Below are 19,170 nucleotides of genomic sequence, written 5' to 3'. Positions count from 1 at the left end.
GAATTTTAAGTGCATACTGCGGACAAGAGTATAGAATTTTCAGAAAATTCTACTTACTACATAAAATACATAACTTCATCTAATATAATCACATTGCAAGCTAAAGAAATATTTAGTTCTGACGTCTTTACTGAGCCCTCACATAATAAACGCGCGCTCACCTCACCAGAATATGATGCCCTAACGGAGGAGAGCCACTTTAGGCCTTCGGTGAGATTAGATAATCAGACAGCGCGACTTTTCAATACTTAAATAGTGTACCCAAGAGTCTTATAAACACGACTCACATAAAATGCGCACCAAAGACAAGGGTTGAAAATATTATTTTTGGCCGGCTGGATGCTAGAAATTACCCACTGTGCGTCATCAGCTCGACCCAGCGTGCAAAAATCAACGACTAGATATCTATGAACTGAACACATATCTGGTCTAACCACCAGTTCGTTTCCGCAGATTACTTACCCAACATGACCAGGTGAAATATGATTCCTCGTATAAAATCACAGCAAGGTAAAACAATAGGTACGTGGTGGAAAATAAGCACAATAAGTATTTTGGATAAAAGATGAGTTACATGAAAGTTTTGATTTGTTCTTCGTATCTAATTATTTCCGAATGGTGGTACAGTTGACGCCTTCTGTTGCGAGCAACTGGATCGCATTTACGGAATTTTATTATTCACGTGCTCGGAGAAGAAATGAATTACGGTTAAGATGAGCCCAAAGTAACACCTAGCACGTTCTTCCTCTTTAGGCAGTAACAGTGTGTAGATCTTCCATTACCTATTCTTAAGCTGCAGCTTCTTTTTTTTTTCAATTGGACAGTTCTAACTTATTTTCTTTCAATGTATAACTCCTAAATTCTTCAGTCCGCTGAAACTTAAGATACTATGACTGAAGTGCCTAACAGTCATAAATTACCTGAGACAAAACTGGGAAGTGATGGCTTCAGATATTACAGATCATTTTCTTCAATCTGACTTTTGTTTTACGCTATTTATTGTTATCCCATCCGTCAAATATAGTCGAGTTGGCCGTGCGGTTAGGGTCGCGCAGCTGTGAGCTTGATCCGGGATATAGTGGGTCCGAACTCTACTTTCGGCAGCCTTGAAGATGGTTTTCCGTGGTTTCCCATTTTCGCACCAGGCAAATGCTGGGGCTGTATTTTAATTAAGGTCACGGCCGCTACCTTCCCAGTTCTAGCTCTTTCCTTTCCCATCTAGTTATTCATTCCATCAGTCACCGGAAAGCAACGCTAATTTGAGCGAACAGCGGGCGACTGGCGCACGCACTACGGTTGGGCAGATTGTAATGGCAGAATTGTAGCTCCCTGCCAACAGAATAATCTAGGCCTGGACCACAATAGCTTAATCGGGAGAGCATCCGACGTGATATTAAAGGTTATGGCTTCGGTTGGCAATTTCTGACCTGTATGTCATACCTCTTCGACATGTGCAGTCGAGTGCCTCGGTTAGATCAATGGTATCCAAAGTGTGGTACGTGTATACCACTAGGGGTACGCTGGGTCGTCTCAAGGGGTACGGAAATTTAACGTAGCTTCTGTTTTCAGTGATTAATTCAAAAAATAGTTGAGCCTGCTCATTTTCAATAAGATTTTGTTGTTATTAAGTGATTTTGTCTATAACTACACATAGTCCGTTTTCGGAACTTCATAGTGAATGGTGAAAAAGTGGATGTCACTCCTGTGACATGGAAATTACGTCCAGGAGCAGTGCCTCACATTTTCCCTAATTTGCCGAAATATCTTTCAAGTGTGATTAAGTCCCATAAAACTCCCAACAGGAAAAATAACCTAGACACCATCAAGAAGAGGAGAAAGAATATTGAAGACGGGAGTGCACACGTGAGAATAATCAAAGTAAATTTTCAGTTCTCGCCGAAATAAAAGATTATTGTTCAAGCAACAATGAAGTGTTTTATAACACGTCGTTCTAAAAGTGCATGTGACGTACTTTTCCAGGCCGAGAAAGTAATTAATGGAAAACTAAACTCAAAATCGATGCAGGGCGAAATATGTTTTGATTGTATCGATTCCATAGAAAACATTTCATTTGACCCTTCAGGAGCTGGTTGTTGTCTTCGACATGTTACGAATATAATCACCAGACCTGTTTATAATTTTCTGACCGAGCTCGATAGCTGCAGTCGCTTAAGTGCGGCCAGTATCCAGTATTCGGGAGATAGTATGTTCGAACCCCATTCTCGGCAGCCCTGAAGATGGTTTTCCGTGGTTTCCCATTTTCACACCAGGCAAATGCTGGGGCTGTACCTTAATTAAGGCCACGGCCGCTTCCTTCCCACTCCTAGCCCTTCCCTGTCCCATTGTCGCCATAATCTCGTGCATTCGCCAAATCTTCACGCAAGCTTTAGAAAGTCCTGTAACCGACAAATTGAGTTGGTAAGTAGAGTATTAGCTTTAAATAGTTCATGGGTGTTTGTTGTAATATGCTGGGAGTTATGTGCTATTTATCTGTGTATGCACACTCCAGTAACCTGTACATTCCGCAACGTGTGATGAAGGCCGTATCGTTAAGGCGTTGAAGTCTAAACGGTCTGACTCCAAGGTTAGCCGCTTAGAGTCCCGTTGTTCGAAAAAAAAAAAAAAAAATCACCGTCAGAATGTTCGGAGATGGTGGTATACAAACCTCTCCGCAGTGCTCGTATGGAATGAGGACGTATGACGCTCTTGATGGTGATTCGTCCGTCGGATGGAGATGTCAATCCTTGAGTAGACGCCTTGGTGCTATTCGACAGGAGTAGGCTACGTACCTGCACCGGGTTTACCGTTTCCCTTCCCAGTATCATATATCACGTCATTTATTTCATCTCGTTAACTCCTCTGATGAAGCTGACGTCAGGAAGGACATCCGGTCATAAAAACCCGCCATGACAGATTGATCTCACCTCACCTCATACCCGACCCCGTAGAGAAACGGGACAAGGGTTGGACAAACAAACAAAAAAACAAACAATGTAGAGAAGTATGTATGTATGTATGTATGTATGTATGTATGTATGTATGTATGTATGTATGTATGTATGTATGTATGTATATAATGAAATGGCGTATGGCTTTTAGTGCCGGGAGTGTCCGAGGACAAGTTCGGCTCGCCAGATGCAGGTCTTTCGATTTCTCTCCCGTAGGCGACCTGCGCGCCGTGATGAGGATGAAATGATGATGAAGACGACACATATACCCCGTCCCCGTGCCAGCAAAATTAACCAATTATGGCTTAAATTTCAAATCCTGCCGGGAATCGAACCCGGGACCCCTGTGACCAAAGGCCAGCAGGCTAACCATTTAGCCATGAAGCCGGAGTGTATGTATATAATTTCTCTAGTAATAAAGATATTTATTAATTTACCGCTAATTTAATCTGAATTTGCTTAAAAGCAATTATTTTCTTTTCATTTACGACAAAAATCATAATGAAATTTCATGGATACGATTCATTCACGTACCCGAAAATCTCCTGGTGTCAGGAAGGGAATGCGACGCGACTTTAAATCCCCGATCACAAATCTTTCATGGCTCAGAGCGTGCAGGGACCCGGAGCAAAGTAAAAGAATTGGATATTGGGAGTACGCCAACAAAAAAAGCTTGAATACCACTGGATTACAGTTTAACTGTAGTGTAGAGAGGATTATCGTTGCGTCCAGATCTGAAGCGGATGCGAGGAACAATCTAGTAAGTTTCAGATTGTCCTAATAGGTGGATGAAATTCCCTTGCCATATAACATTTACACTCATCCATCATTCTCTATATAAAAAGTTACAAGACCCGAACGCTAGCTGTAATTAAGCAGACGTGGTTTGCGCTTGTAGATGCTTGTTCTCTGCTTACTGGGTGATTCAGTTGGTCGGTAGATGCAGAGTGGGATTCGACCCATAAGTGGTCCGACAGTTCTGCACTCTGTCCGGCCAACCGAGCAGAGGAGGGGTGGCCACAGCTCTACCGTGGCTCTACGCCTCTGCATTCGGGAGACGGGACAGGGCTGGACCCCACCTCTGGCTCCAACCACCGGCTGTCCAGAGAGGGGTTTTCCGTGGATTTTCCATTCTCCTGCACTAAGGCGAATGCCGGGACAGTTCCTAGTATAGGCCACGGCCGCCAACCCCCTCACCTTCTCCGAGCATCTCCTTCACCGTAACAAATCTCCCGGGCTGAGAGACGGCGTCACCGTCTAAGAGGCCCGCCTCCTCCTTCAGGGGAGGAATGAAAACTTGTTAGTAGTAGTTGTTGTAATTCAGTTGCCTAACTTAACATCGACCAAGATCACACCCTACCGTGTTACTGCTGACTAACATTAAATTAAATGACCTATTTCTGAGTTCGGAAAGTTTCATTACATTCACCAGCAAAATGGAACATGGTGACCACAGGGCCAGAGTTCAGTCTCCATAAGTCAGGTCTCCTGTCATCTTCCTCGCCTGATCTCCTTCGTAAATTCTTGTCTTCTTAATTACTTACTTACTTACTAACTTACTAGCACTACGTCTTCTGAGAAGCTTAGTTTCCTTTATCACAGATTTCCAGTAGTCTCTGCCTTCTGCTGAACCGGGCTGAGTTGCTCAAATGGTTGAGGCGCTGCCCTTCTGACCCCAACTTGGCAGGATCGATCCTGACTCAGTCCGGTGGTATTTGAAGATGTTGAAATACGCCAGCCTCGTGTCGGCAGATTCATTGGCCGTAAAAGAATTCCGGCACCTCGGCGTCTCCGTAAACCGTAAAAGTAGTTAGTGGGACGTGAAGCCGATAACTTTATTATTATTATTATTATTATTATTATTATTATTATTATTATTATTATTATTATTATTATTATTTCTTCTGCATACCTTCGTCTCACAATAATAGTCTTCAGTTCTAGACTTTCAACTTATTATATCGTGCCAAGTACAGTAAAATAATTCCTGTTCAGGTGGATTGCGTATGGTCTCCGGGCCGTAGTTTGGTAGCCCTTCGTGCATGGAGGAATCGAAACTGTCCCTCTTTCGACTGACCCCGTGCTAGGACAGGTGGTTAACGCATTAAGACCGCCACACGCAAAAATCACAGATAGACTACGTAAAACTACGCAATGCTAAGCAATGCCAAGCTATGTTCTGATATGTCACGAATAAATAGCTAAATTGAACTATACCAGGCAGCCGATTAAAGACGGAGTATTAATTGAAGAGGAGAATATTCTGTATAAGTTACGGGAAATGGGAGGAGAATAATTCTTGGTCAAATTCATCACTAGATTCAAGCATTGCATGGAAATAATGAAGAATTAAAACTTATAACCTAAATCAGGAACACTTTCATGAACTTCTCCCTATTAAGAAAAAACGAATATGAAGAAACCAAATTATATAAGGTAGGGTAAAAATGTATGTAAAATCAATAATTGACACGTACAATCAATTTGCAGAATTTCATTTATTTCTTGACGACCGTTGACTTTCATGGTGATACCATTTTAATAATTTGACAGACATGTATAATTTTGTAGCTCTTCAGACAGTCCTTTTACCATTCGTCTGCCTTCCATGATAATTAACAAGCACAGAAATAATTATGCAATATAATAGCTGCTGTACTGCGGTAATTCATGAAAACCACTCACGTGAAACGACTGTTTGCTGGATGCTGGATAAAGAAAGTGATTGTGCGGGTGCGCGAAGACAGCTACACCTATGAAAATCGCCTCCTTGGCGATCTGCAAAATTTAGCTTGGCATCGCTTAGTTTAGCTTAGCTTAGCATAGCAGTCTGTGTGTGCTATTCCATATAACTTCATTGGAGCGATTTTTTTCGTTTGGTTGCGTAGCATAGCGTAGCTAAGCTTAGCTTAGCTTAGCTTAGCTTTCTCTGTGTGTGTGGCCTTCATACTCCCATGGTGGTCAAGGAAGTAACTCAAAACTGATTTTGTTTTACTCACGGCAGCCATCCTCCGGAGGAATGGGAAATGCTACAGCACTTCCGCTTCACGCCTCACTCTGGTAAACGAGTCACCACTCCGTCAAGGAATAAGTAACTTCTCCGTTATCGAACTATGACTCGTGTATCAGCGCACGTTTCATGATTGATGGCTCTCAATACTGGAGAGATGATTCAGCATGCCCGAGAAATTTCCGGAGCAGAAATTAGATTGAGATTGTATCAGTGAAAGGAGGTTATATGAGCAAAGTGAAACATAAAGGCAACGCCAAAGTCTATTGACAGCGCTCAAATTGCCACGTCTCGTGTGAACAAGAATGAGACGTTCTCGTCTGCCAAGATCTGGCAAGCTCCGTCGCAAAACTGATTTTCCTCAGTTTCGGAGATGGAAACATTACTTAACTTTTGACTCATGTAAGACACCTGATACACATTTCAAACCACCCTAAACGAAACAAGCAATCAGCTTTCAGATTAATCCATACCAGCAGATAGAATTCAAAGCGTAACGATTTAGGTGTATAAAGGAAAGTAGATATGAATTAGAGGCTGCCTGACCGAGGCCGTAAAGGAGTGATCGGTTCGCCCGGAAGGACGTGGGTTCGAATCTCCATCAGGAAGTCATCAAATTTAAGAAACGAGATTTCCACTTCCGGAGGTGCTCATAGCCCTGAGGTTCACTCAGTCTACACCAAAAATGAGTATCAGGTTAATTCCTGGGGGCAAAGGTGGCCGGGCGTAGAGCTAACCACTCCACCGAGGTTACGGATAGTGGAAGCCTTTATCTTCCACCCCTCCAAGGGCCGTTATGGCCTGCACGGAGATGAATTTGCTTTTAGATATGCCTATGAATTATTGACTCACTTCCAGGCATTCTAGGATACCAGGGACTACATGGTTCATGCAGCGTCCAACGTAATGCGCGCTTCGCTGTTCGGGCAAAAGGACATATCTCCCAATACTCTTCCTATCCATTATTTTCCTTAATACTGGTCACCACGCAAATGCTGGGGATGTACCTTAATGAAGACCACGGCCGCTTCCTTCGAACTCTCAGGCCATTCCTATCCCATCGTCGCCATAAGACCTATCTGTGTCGGTGCGAAGTAAATCCACTAGCAAAACAAAAGACTGGTCACACCTACCAGCCATATATGGATATTTAGTTCATCACAACAATATTCGTTGTGTCCATTTTCCTACGCTTACGTGTAAAGGAAAATGAACATTACCGTACCGCACTCTAGGGATGTATGTTAATAATAATAATAATAATAATAATAATAATAATAATAATGTTATTTGCTTTACGTCCCACTAACAACTTTTAAGCCAGGCTGAATGGCTCAGACGGTTAAGGCGCCGGCCTTCTGACCCCAACTTTGCAGGTTCGATCCTGGCTCAGTCCGGTGGTATTTGAAGGTGCTCAAATACGTCAGCCTCGTGTCGGTAGTTTTACTGGCACGTAAAAGAACTCCTGCGGGACTAAATTCCGGCACCTCAGGTCTCCGAAAACCGTAAAAGAGTAGTTAGTGGGACGTAAAACAAATAACATTATCATTAACATTAACAACTGTTAAGGTTTTCGGAGATGCCGAAGTGCCAGAATTTAGTCCCGCAGGAGTTAATTTACGTGTCAGTAAATCTATCGACACGAGGGTGACGTATTTGAGCACCTTCAAATACCACCGGATTGATCCAGGATAGAACCTGCCAAGTTGGGGTCAGAAGGCCAGCGCCTCAACTGTCTGAGCTACTCAGCCCGGCAGGAATGTATATTTGCCTGACTTATTTACGCAATCCTACAGTATATTGTACTTAAGTTTCATTTTCCTTTACACAGCAGCGTACGAAAATGAACGCAACGAAAATTGTTTTGATGAACTGCATATCCATATGTGACTGGCAGGAGTGACCAGTCTTAAGGAAAGTAGTGGGTAGGAAGTGCATCGTAAGATATGACCTTTTGCCCGAACAGCAACGAAATCATAATCTCTTCACACGGTATTTTAGATCAGTATGATAAACATAAGAGAGCCCCCGTGGCTCAGGCGGCAATGTGCCAACCTCTCACCACTGGCTTCCGTGGTTCAAATACCGGTCAGTCCATGTGATTTGTGCTGGACAAAGCGGAGGCGGGACAGGTTTTTCTCCGGGTACTCCGCCTTTCTCTGTCATCTTTCATTCCAGCAACTCTCTCCAATATCATTTCATCTGTCAGTCATTAATCATTACCCCGCAGGAATGCGATAGACTTCGGGAGGTGGCACAACTCCTATCCTTGCCGCTAGATACAAATTCACTACATAAGTACCATTCTGACAGCAATTTTGGTAATGAACACAAGGCATCGAGTTTTCTTATCACGGGAATCAGTTGCTGAAGTTCCTACTGGGTGTAAAACATACAAATAAAGTAATTTATGTACAGCTGTAAACGTACAGTATTCTTCTTCTTCTCCGGCTTATACCACACCTTAGTGGAAACAGAGCTGCGAACTGTGTCGCACATTGGACTTGGCTATGTTTTTACGCCCAGATGCCCTTCCTGACGCAACCCTTCATGAAGTATTCACTATTTCGTGTTTCTTTGCTGGTTGGTAGTGTTTTGTGTGAGTTTTGTGTGTGTGTATGAACAGGAGTACAAACACAAGCACCCAGTCGCCGAGTCAGAAAAATTAAAGAGACGCGATTAAAATCTCTGGCCCGACCGGGAATTGAAGACGGAATTCGCTAAACTGACCATTCAGCAAATTAGATAACATTAAAGTTATCTAATTCTATATCAATAAACTTCTCCATACAAGAAAAAAGACTTGTTTCCAAAGTGACTTTCTTGGTTTCGAGTTAACTCTGAATATATAGTCCTAAAACATTAGGCTACGTCGATGGTTTAACAAGGAGGAAGACCTATTAAATCTAAAGCAAAGCCATCACTCCACAGCAATGATTGTCCTCGGAGGAGTGGGAGACACAGGCCTACTGAGTTCATAATTTCGGCATTTAGTGGGTAAGTGATTAGCTCTACGCTCGGCTGCCTCTGCACCTGGGAATTAATCTGTTTCCCATTACTTGTGTAGGCTGGATGAGCCTCAGAAATCTACTACTTAGCGTTGTTCCGCAGGTCCCTAAATACCAAGTAGCGAATATTTAAGAATGAGTTTAAATATTGTGTTTAAGCGGTCCGCTTATTAAATACATATACCTTTATCATGATCTAGAACAAGTTTCTTCCCCTAAAGGACATCATCAGCTAGAATATTTCACAAAATACATCAGATATAAAATCACATTAATAGATTGATAAGACATCAGTTAAAATACACTATTATAGACAAGAACATGTAAAATAATATAATTGCAAACTCGACTAAAGTCCAAGTCATGTTGTCAATAATATCGGCGAGAATTGTTCATAAAAGTCGCGTAGCTGTGAGCTTGAATTCGGGAGATAATGAACTGTTGGCAGCCTTGAAGATGGCTTTCCGTGGTTCCCCATTTTCACACCAGGCAAATGCTGGAGCGGTAGCCCACTTTTGGTACTTCCAGGAAGAGGCTAGGACTCACACGACCTGGGATCTCTCATCCGGCGGGTGGGGTGGGGCCGTCCTTTCCGTGTATTGTTCTAGTTTGCCGGCTTACCTGTGAGTTTCTTGGAGATTCAACGGGAATGTTTTTCCTCTAATGGTCTCGAGAAAATTCTGTATGAAGTCATCCGAGCTACAAAAAAAGGAAGACTAGCTGCGGACAGTCAGTCATTGTTGGATTCAGAGTCAGTGTTGGACTCCGTGTGAAACTCAGTGTGTTGGGGTTCGGTAGCTGGGCTGAGGGTGACTGAGGTGTTGGCTGTCGCTAGAGTCCCACCGAGGTCTGAACCAGGAGCTTTTGTTGTGGTGTCGGAGAGACCAGTGAGTGCTTGGACTGGAGACGACGGAAGGGAAGACTGTACTGTGTGTTCGTGTATTTCTCCGTGAGTCAGCGAGGGAAGCCACCGTCGCGAGTGTGAAGGTAAATGGACTTGCGTTAATGTTCGCTGTTGTGAGTATCGTCCTGCTGTTGAATACTGTTGAGCTGTTTGGTTGTTCACTGCATGTGACTGTGTGAATTACTGGACTGTCTGTGGAGTCGAACCAACGAACAGTCGTCGTGTATCGAGTAACCCGTAGTCCTGTGTTCAGATCCAGCGGTCTACAAACAGCTGCTGTATGAGGTGACTAGATTTGGGGAAAGTGAAAGTAAACGTTAAGCGGGTTGGACCTCCTACTGTGCCGTAAGGAAAAAGGACTTGTGAATGGACTTGTAATTAGTAAGCATGGCCATTCATTACTAGTTTGAATTGTGTGTATTTGAATGTGTGTGCATTTATCAGGTCATACTAAAATAAATTAGAGTAATGTAACATAATCGTAACAATGTTACATTTTGAACTTTTTATGAAAGCATAGAAATATCTATGACTGTTTAGCTCATGACTCTAATGATCAATCCAGTATTTATTTTATTTACAACTGTTCTGCATTCAGGACTGTCACCCAGAGGGCAGATTCCCATCAGTCGTTTATCTAGACTTCTCTTAAATAATTTCAAAGAAGTTGGAAATTTATCGAACATCAGCCTGGGTAAATTATTCCACTATCTAATTCCTTTCCCTATGAATGAATATTAGTCCTTTTGAATTCCAACTTTATCTTCATACTGACCTTTCCTGCCTGTACAAGCTCCGTTTAAGCTTATTCGTTTACTAATTCCACGTTATCTGTTCAGTGACAGCTTGAAATATACCGCTCACCGTAGGAGTTGGCCGTGCGGTTAGGATCGCATAACTGTGATCTCACACTCGTGAGATGGTGGGTTCGAATCCCGTCGTCGGCAGCGTGGTTTACCATTTTCACGCCAGCCAAACGCTGGGGCTGCATCTTAATTTAGTCAACAAATCCTACCTTCCTAATCCTTGCCCTTTCCCATCCTTGCGTTACCGAAAACCTGCGATGCGTTGATGTGACGTTAAAACCACTAGCTTAGTCAAGCAGCTCACATCCTTACTCGTAGGTTATCCTAGCTCAAAGATTGTAACATTTTCTTAATACTACTCGTTTGTCTGAAATCGTCCAAAATCGTGCTGCTTTCCTTCGGATCTTTACCAGTTCTTGAATCAAGTAACCCTCTCCTTTAGATCCATACTGATAAAACCTACAACCTGTTTTCCAGTCAGTGACCGGGTCAGAGATGGATGAATGAAGCCCCCATCTAGCGGCGAGGATTGGAATTGTGCCGGCTGCCCTCCTCTGGGGCAATGATAAATGACTGACAGATGAAATTAAGTGATAGTGGGGAGTGTTGCTGGAATGAAAGATGACAGGGAAAACCGGAGCACCCGAAGAAAAACCTGTCCCACCTCCGCTTTGTCCAGCACAAATCTCACATGGAGTGACCGGGATTTGAACCACGGAACCAAGTGGTGAGAGACCGGCGCGCTGCCGCCTGAGCCATGGAGGCTCTGTCCTTTACATCCTTACTGCAACATCTAAATACCCACATAACAATCAACCATTCTATCAATCATCTATGATCTGTAATTAGGACTGTCGCTCAGGTTCGCAGATTACCTATCATTTGCTTACCTATCTTAAACGTTTTCAAAGAACTTGGACATTTATCGGACATTTCCCTCGACATTTTCTTCCAATCCCTTATTCTCCGTCCCATAAATGAATATTTGCCCCAATTTTTTTCTTGAATGCCAACTTTATCTTCATATTATGATCTTTCTTACATTTGAAAGTTCCGCTCAAGCTTATTCATCTACTTACGTCATTCCACGTCATCTCTCCGCAGACAGCTCGGAACATACCGCATATTCGAGCATCTCGTCTCCTTACTGCCAAGTCTTCTCAGCCCAAATTATCCAAAATCTTTGTAACACTTCTCGTATCAAGTACCTTGTCCTGGTGTGCGTCCTATACACTGGAACCATACTCCAGACGTATACGTTCTCTCATTTACATCCTTACTGCAACCCCCAAATGATCTCTAAACCATGTGAAGAGATCTGTAATACAACCTGTGACAACAAATTTCGGCGAATAGTCTTGTACTATCCACATAGGTTAACAATGCACGACAGTGACCTTACTGTCCTTCGAAATAGTCCCCTCCCATAACTATGCACTGCTGAGGACGGTGACACATGTCCCTGGAAACTTTGCAAGAAGGCTTCCTTTGGTATGGTGTTCAAAAGCTTCGTCACGTTTCGTTGTATGTCAGGAATATCGTCAAATCTCTTTCTTTTCAAAGCGAGTTTGAGTCGTGGGAATAGGAAGAAATCTGGAGGATTGAGATCTGGCGAGTATGGGGGATATTCAAGTTGCACCACCCCCTTTTTTTCCATGAACTGTTTGACGATATTGGCTATGTGTGGGCGAACGTCCTCAGTGACAATACAGTTCAAGAAATTTGGTGTCGCATCCGCCGTTTCGACAAAATCCTCTGAAGCCTCCAAACGTGCCTGCTTCTGATGGTCAGTTAAGTGATGTAGCACAAGAAGAGAACACGTTTTCCTCTTCCCTAACTTCTGGGTAATGATTTGTCGCACGTATTTACGGTTAATCTGCCTTTCATCCACTATCATGCGCACAGTTAATCGCCGATCGTTCGTGAATAATGTCTTCACCTTCTCACTGGCAGCGGTCGCTGGTCTTCCGCTACGGAGGTTGTCAGAAACACTTTCTCGGCCTCCTCGAAAACGGGTGAACCACTCGTACACACACTTCAAGGACAGTCCTTGATCTTCATAAACACGAACCAGCATCGCATGCGTTTCATTCGATGCCTTGCCAAGCTTAAAACAAAACTGTACATTGATCTTTTGGTCGTTCATATTCCTGTTCGCAGTTCAGAACCATCGCATTAAACACACAAACAGGTCTTACACGGCACACACACGATTCTCAACTGAACAACGTTGGGAGCAGGTGGTCAAAACCTGCTGCTTCGCAGGTACAGCGTTGTGTGTCGCCAGTGTTGCCGGATTGACCGTTCTGACTTCATTCACCGAACTTTATTGTCACAGGTTTTATTTCCTTGTATTATATGTAGGAACTTACAGCAGCCCCATGAGGTAACCGACACAGCTTCATTAAGTAATCGGTATTTAGGCAACCAAAAACAATAAAGAAATCGCATGGTTCAACAGCCCGACAGTAAATATAAGAATAAAACAGCATCGTTCCGTGTTGAAAGTTTTGTTACTCTGTATAGGTTACGGATAGGTATTCATTTCATTTTTTTTATATTTTTATATTTATGAAATTTTATCATCATTACTCATATAGCCTAAAGTTATCTTCTCTCTCTCTCTCTCTCTCTCTCTCTCTCTCTCTCTCTCTCTCTTTCTCGTTCTCTTTCCTATCGGTATTCCCATCAAATGGGGTCCACTATGCGGCTACATTTTTGCCATTTGCTCCTGTCTAAGACGTCTCGCAGGTTGAAGTCCATAGCACGTGTATGTTCCATAACTTTGTCTGGAGTTCTTTTTATATTAATACATATAATGTGCTCCTTCCTGTCGTGCTAGTGCACATGGACTCACAAATTTTCAGTTCAAATAGGTTTCCACTGAAAGACGAGAGCATCTGTGAAGGTTAAGATTAGGGAGACACGGCCCGTGGCCTTGATTAAGTTACAGTTCCAGAATTTGCCTCATATGAAATTGAGAAACCACAAAATATCATCTTCCTTAGTGCCGATCCATATTACAAGTAATTTCCCTCCCCCACACCCACTCCGACCGGAAGTGGGTGGCTTGCGTCTACTGGTACCGGTGCACAATGATCTCTCCTCACCTAGGCTCTCAGCAATCGGTTTCACTACAGTCATTTTTTAAAGTCTATTTGTTTATGAGTAGCTGTATAAAAGTAATAATCTTATTTTTGGGAAAAGAAAAGGATAATAATTTTTGGTAATATAAGAGAGAGAAGGGTTTTATTTATCACGATTTATTTGAGTTTGTATGAAAGTAAGAGGAAAGTTAAGAGAAAAGTTATTTATTTAAGTATCGATTATGGAATCAACATCACATTTGTGGGCAGCATAGTGTAGATTATAACCGACACAGCTTAATTTAGTAATCGGTATTTAGTAAGCGGTCACGTACTAACGACGTCCGATTTTGCTGAGACAAGCAACGGGCTGTGGCCGATGGCTATTCGCAAAAATTATTGGCTTAATAAGGTTTAGGGTTTGAGATAGTAGTTTAGAGTGGCAGGTGCTCGGGAGGGAGGAGGGGGTAACTTTCATGCCTTCAGTTGTTTTTGATCGAGGAGGTGGGGAGGGGGGCGTTGTAGATGTAAAAACAGTCCTTATCCTAGTGGGCCGATATATTGTTAGAGGTGGTGCTTGTTTATATGAGGTTATAGTGGTGGAGTTTGTGTGGAGTAGGTGTGGATTTTGGTAGAGTTTAATTATTTATGACCAGGGCTGAGTGGCTCAGACGGTTGAGGCGCTGGCCTTCTGACCCTAACTTGGCAGGTATGATCCTGGCTCATTATAGTGGTATTTGAAGGTGCTGAAATACGTCAGCCTCGTGTCGGTAGATTTACTGGCACGTAAAAGAACTCCTACGGGCCTAATTCCGACACCTCGGCGTTTCCAAAAACTGTAAAAGTAATTAGTGGAAAGCGAAGTCAACACAATTAAGTTATTTATACTAAAAATTTAAAGTTACATTAATTCCTTTTTCACAATGTAATAACACTAGTATCTAAAATGACGACTTACAGGAGTATCCAAAAGTTACCTTTTTCAATTAAAATTGGCGCTCCAAAGAAAACATTTCTCCCTTGGAAGTGATCGGTGTCATATTAATAGTTTAGCGAAACATTATTTTTGGCAATTAGCCAATTAAAGAAGTGTGCTGAGTTTGATTTCTCTAGCTGTTATGGTTCCTAGTTTGATTTCTCTAGCTGTTAAGGTTCCTAGTTTGATTTCTCTAGCTGTTATGGTTCCTAGTTAGATTTCTATAGCAATTAAGCTTCCTATTTTGATTTCTCTAGCTGTTATGGTTCCTAGTTTGATTTGTCTAGCTGTTATGGTTCCTAGTTTGATTTCTCTAGCTGTTATGGTTCCTAGTTTGATTTCTCTAGCTGTTATGGTTCCTGGGAGAACTGTATTAAAACCGAGTAAGTAATTTGATAATGCGGGTTGAGTCATGTAGCTGCAAGCTTTCATTCGTGAGATTGTAAGTTCGAACTCCGCTTTTGGCAGCCTTGAAGATTCCTGTGATTTCTTATTTTAATAACAGGCAGATGCTGGGAATGTAACTTCATTAAGGCAACGATCGCTCCCTTTCCAGTCCTAGCCTTTCCTACCCCATCACCGCCGTAAGAACTGTCTGTAACGTAAAACAAATAGCAAAAAGCAGTATATCTACAAATTTTAAAAAAACTTTTGAAAGTCTAATGTTAGCTGACAGCTGAGGGAGAGTGGGTAGTGGTGTGTCACCATGTTTAAATACATTTTAGTGAAATGAAATGGCGTATGGCTTTTAGTGCCGAAGGTGTCCGAGAACACGTTCGGCTCGCCAGAAGCAGATGTTTTGATTTGACACCCTTGGGCGACCTGCGCGTCGTGCTGAGGATGAAATTATGATGAAGACGACACATACACCCAGCTCCCGAGCCAGCGAAATTAGCCAATTATGGTTAAAATTTCTGAGTCTGCTGGGAATCGATCCCGAGACCCCTGTAAGCAAAGGCTAGCATGCTAATCATTTAGCCATAGGGCCGGATTGCGCTTTATTTGTAGGAATATACACCATTTTATGTATTTTTGAATTCAGGAAAGCTTTCTGTACTGGAGTGATTTTATGATTATTCAAGGAGGCTGAAGTTATAGAGACCTGTCATTGTCTCATGATTAAAGCCCGGATTTTTATGCAGTAACAGGTTAGATTGCAAACTAATTTGGTCAGTAGGAAGTGTCGGCCACCGGCTCTTTCGTAAAGTAGCAAGAGTAACATAAATTATAGGGGTTCTGATGGGCCGTACCCCTCATGTTTATGCAAACCCCATAGCAAAATCGTTGTGAAGGTAGACTATACTTGCTACTCGCTTCAGTAATTTTTCATTCTAACCTATTAATGCATAAAAATCCGGGCTCTACTCATGATTCACCGGCAGGTAATTCCAGGGAGAATAAAATTAAAATGAAGCAAATCGCTCCAGTAGAACAAGCGGACGGATTTGGCAAAACATTTTAGTAAACTCTTTTAATATATATGTTAAGAAAGTATCGTGGCTCGCAGAGGGATAAGAAGCGTGAGCGTTGAATGGCTGGACAAGGAAATAACTAGAGCAGAATTTAACATAACAAATTTCGAAATTTTATTTCTTTCCCTTTTTTTGGGGGGGGGGTTTAAAATTTGAGAAATAGAAAATCTGAATGAATAACAACAATATATTAATGAGCTCGTAAGCTCTAACCGTCTTGCTAATAAACGGTGTATAACTTTTATACAAGGTTTATACACCGTTTATGTGAAATTTGTTACTAATAAACCGTGTATAAGCCTCCTGTGTATACATCTGTTATAGTTATTCATTGAATTGCTTATACAGACCAGGACCCTTGTATAAGCGCTGTATAGCAACGAGTAGCGGGAAAAGAAACGAGTGAGCAGTTTATTTTCGTGGTATTTATTGTCTACAGTAATATAATCGTGGTGAAATATTCGACATATACATTTAACATTGAACACACATTGAAAGAATGGACGATAACGTTGATGATCTTCACGATGTTTTAAACATAGAAGACATACACCATTCAGAGGTTATGGAGGCTAGACATCTTCGTAAAGTAAAACACTTTGAATAACTATAAAAGAAATGATGGTTGGGCGTATTTTTGTGTAATAATGTGTTACTGCTTAATAGACTTTTGATATTGCGAGTTTATTATACATTATCTGCCCCTACAAAGATCTTTCTCAAATTTGAGTACCTATAAAATGGGACATATTCCTCGAGATAAGAAATGACATAACTTGAAAACTATACATAATATGATTTCCATGCTTTGCGGTTGAATACGCAGAAATATGATGTATAAATGCCCAATAGAAACTTTTTTGATAAAACCTTTCTTTTAAGCTACAAAACAGTTTTTCCTTTCTCCTGAAAAGTAAGGATTTTGGAATGTGTACCCTTTTCAACTCGCCGATTCAATTAAAATTCCTTACGTTTTCCTTACTACCCCAGTTAGGATCTTTTGATCTTTTCTTAGCCTTTCCATTTCTTTTTTGGCGTTCATTACACAAGCAAGCTGAATAAATGTTGATATCAAAATAAGTCAATTTCCAGCTGTCTCACGGAATGACAATGAATAACTAAGTTATAAAAGAAATCATATTTGGGCGTATGTTTGTGTAATAATGTGTTACTATTTAATAGACTTCTGAAATTGCGAGTTTATTATACATTATTTGCCTCTACAAAGATCTTAGATCTTTCTCAAATTTTCGTATAAAAAGGGACATATTCCTTGACATAAAAAATGGTATAACCTGAAAACCGTACGTAATATGATTTCCATACTTTGTAGTTGAATACGCATAAATATGATGTATAAATGCCTAATAGAAACTTTTTTGATCAAACCTTTCGTTTAGCTACAAAACAGGGTTTCCTTTCTCCTGACAAGTAAGGATTTTGGAATGTGTACTCTTTTCAACTCGCCGATTCATTTACAGTTGCTTACGTTTTACGTACTATCCCAGTTAGGAGCTATTGATCTTTTCTTACGCCTTTCCATTTCTTTTTTTTTGGCGTTCATTACACAAGCAAGCTGAAGAAATATTGATATCAGTATAAGCCAATTCCCAGCTGTCTCACTTAGTGTTGCCACTGCCTTTTCCATATGCCGTACTACTGTGCGACTTTCCGGAATGTTTTGCTCGTAGATAACCAGCAGAAGCGATCATAAAGGGGGTGAACGTGCGAAATACGTCAGTGAACTACAGGAAGAGATTCCTACGCCTTGGACCGAGTGTATACGTGCTGTATAGTAATACAATGCGTATACCTCATTTACTAGTAAGAAAAATGTAAAACGCTTATACAGTGTTTATTCACTGTATAACTAAACAAGAGTTAAACAACTGTATAAGGACTTTTTATTAGTAAGACGGTAACAATATAGGGGACTTAGAAGTCCGAAAATCAGGTACAAAACTTGGGATAATTATCACTTTTCTGATTTACGCAGAAAAGAACCTTATTGCTCTTGACGGGAAAAATAATTTCAAGAACATGTTTTAGCTTCGATTATTTACACAACATAGGAGTCTGCACTCCAAAGGTACCATACAGTAGTTCAGCCTTGCAGAAGGATAAATTTCTTATGGCGCACTCAAGTTACACCTGACAACCTAAAGGTTGCCCATAATTACGGTATTTACACCCTGGGCTTATCTATTGTTCAACAGTTACAGAGTTCACTGTTCCGAAAGGGAACTAACACCAGAAAAACTTAGCACACAGAAATAAATATACAGGGGCATAATTGCCCGTACTAAGTGGCCTTAGTGTAAAAAGAAAAGTTTGCACATGACCGGCCATAAAAAGAAGCTAGAAGGCGAAACACTTGTTCTCCTTATGGAAATATTTAAAACCTAAGTGGGCTTATGGCCCAATGATACAGAGGCTAATCCTGTACTACGCCGGGGTGACTAAATGGGATACATTAATGCCAAAGAAGTTTTAAAGAAACTTAGAGGTTTTGAAAACTTTAGTCACCCCTTGCTAAGTTGAATGGGAACCGACAGAGGGTAATCACTCTTTGTTCCCTTAAATTATATATTTCCCAGTAGGGATTACAACAGAGTCCTCAGACTTTCCGAAAATTCCATATTTAAACCACAAAATTTAGAAATTTACTTAAATCAAAGGGGTTGAAACCTTCCCCTCACACTATCTGCAGGAGCTATCATGTATCTATGATAATTCTGCCATTACCTTGAGTCACTGGGCCTTCCACACACAGGCCGCGCCCCTGTCTCCCTTAGGACACGCCGCAGTCACAATCACTGGAGCAATTAAGACAATACGACCCTAAAGCGCCCTTCATTTATAGTACTTATAAGGGAAGCTTCCATAACTCTTTACTGATAGGCTGAATTCATATGCACATCCCCCGGTTTTAATTGGCTAAAGCAGAGATATCCAAAAAT

Source organism: Anabrus simplex, chromosome 5 (genome assembly GCF_040414725.1).
Source record: "Anabrus simplex isolate iqAnaSimp1 chromosome 5, ASM4041472v1, whole genome shotgun sequence".
Classification (NCBI taxonomy): Eukaryota; Metazoa; Arthropoda; class Insecta; order Orthoptera; family Tettigoniidae; genus Anabrus; species Anabrus simplex.
The sequence above is the reverse complement of the archived record's forward strand: the minus strand, read 5'-3'. Positions refer to the sequence as shown.